The sequence below is a fragment of the Volvox carteri genome (assembly GCF_000143455.1).
Source record: "Volvox carteri f. nagariensis unplaced genomic scaffold VOLCAscaffold_116, whole genome shotgun sequence".
Taxonomy (NCBI): Eukaryota; Viridiplantae; Chlorophyta; class Chlorophyceae; order Chlamydomonadales; family Volvocaceae; genus Volvox; species Volvox carteri.
Window position 1 is genome coordinate 87,835 of NW_003307659.1, and position 2,150 is coordinate 89,984.

A 2,150-nucleotide genomic window follows, 5' to 3' on the forward strand; every position below is an offset into this window, starting at 1 on the left:
GCTGCATATTGCATAGTCTGTTGTTGGCTAGTTGGGTAGTAGTTGGCTACTTGCATAGTTGGTTAGTTATGTTGATGGGTAGTTGGGTAGTTGTGTAGTTGGAAGTTGGGAAGTTGCATAGTTGCGCACTTGTGTCGTTGCATAACTGCGTAGTTGGGTACTTGTGTCGTTGCGTCGATGTGTCGTTGCGTCGATGTGTCGTTGCCTAGTTGCGTAGTTGGGCGCAAACTAGTTCATGACTTGGAGAGTGGGGGCCGTGTGGGTCGCGATCCCCATGTTATGCACGAGGTACGACAATGCCAGGGCTCATTTCCGCGGTCGTGCCCGAGTGGTTAAGGGGTCTGACTAGAAATCAGATGGGATCTCCCGCATAGGTTCGAATCCTGTCGACCGCGTCCGGTGGAGAAAGTATTTGGCCAATTTTAAGACGTGGGGGCAAGAGTGCAATGAAGTAACACGTGTTAGACCAGTGCACGTGAAGACCTGCAGGACACTCTCTACTTGAATGCATTATCAACACCAAAATATAGAGTATATGCATGTAGCTCTGCAGCTGACTGAGAAATCTCTGCTGGGTCTGAAGAACAACCTAAAATGAAGAGGGTGCTGAACCGTACCATCAGGTGTTATGGATGCTAGACCTTGAAAAATTGCTGGAACGTTTCAGCAAAGAACTTGGCACGGCTGACAAGGATGAAGATGCCTCAAAACACTGGTGAAGGCGTAGGAACTGCCAGGCTAGTTGTCACAGATGAAGCTTTACCCCCTTCAGCTATTAGATAGGATTGTAAGTATACACAATGCCCCTGGCAGGCACATACTGTTGCGTGGATGGGCTGGAGAATGCCAGGGTGTATCTACATGCGCTCATTGCCTACCTACCTCCCTGCTGCATCTATGATTCCCGACCACATGCCTGCCTGGCTATCTGCCTGCCTGCATCGGTATGTTGGCTACGCCAGGTGGGAGCCAAATACAGGTGTTGCCATCAAGCAACCAAACAAGCATCAAGCAGCACTCACGGGGCGTATACTTGGTTGGTACCGGTGTTGCAATGCAATATAGGGCTGTCCCTTCAGAAGCAAGTGTAACACAAATGACTGAAGCAAGCCAATCTAAATTTAAAAAGTTGTCGCTTGCCTGTCCAGATGACGTAGATGTTTTGGTCGCGGTAATAATTGCTGGCCCCGGGGGTGGGTGGAAACTCCCTCGTCCTGTCTGTGTGTCAGAACCCGTGAAACCCATGCAACCCTCAGCAATCCCATCGAGGCCACCTTTCAGCTCGCGCTGAGATTTGAACTCAGGTCGGTGGATTCAGAGTCCACAGTGCTAACCACTACACCACGCGAGCAGTGTACTGCATGTACGACATCTTAATCCTAATCATAATGACCCAGTACAGTACTTCCGTAACGCAACGCACAACACGCCGTTCTGCTGCCTATCTACCTACCTTCCTAGTGTTGCTGTGGAAATATTGGAGTGACACAATGTTTTGGTCCGGCAAGCAATCCATTTTTGGCTGTTGGAGAGGCGGTGTAGCAAGCTACATTTACCTTAGAATATCTTTAAGCTATTAAAGCTTAATCACAGTAACGGTACGGTCCCGTATTTACGAACCATACTCGTTAACTGTACGAACTCACTTTCTGGTACGCTATCACAACCTAGCGTACGGCACCAAGACTCCAGGAATGGAGATGGCGGCAGGTGGGCCGCATTTAAGCCACCCAGGTGAAGTGCTTCGGCCAGACACTTAACGTATCACTATACTAGTGTTCAGGGTTCAAGACCTTGCTGTCACCGTTCTCGACGTATGTCTTCGAATCCCGACTTCCCTTGTCTCTTCTCACGCCTAACGCTGGGTCGCCAATCGTGGACGAGACCCTCTACTTCCGCTAAAACAGCTAAGGTAAGAGACGGCTGTTACATTTTGGTATCGACGATCATTTGTTCGGTCCTCGCCTCACATTGCGCCGCAGCAGTTACTCGCCCATTGTCTGAGTCTTAGACTCGACTTTCTGGAAATGGTTCCTAAGCCTATAGCTAAGACTAAGGCTGTTTCTTTGAGCGATGCTAAGCACGTTCCTATTCCGCGACCGAAGTCTAAGACTACGGCGCAAATTCCTGCCGATGCTACAACCGCTTCG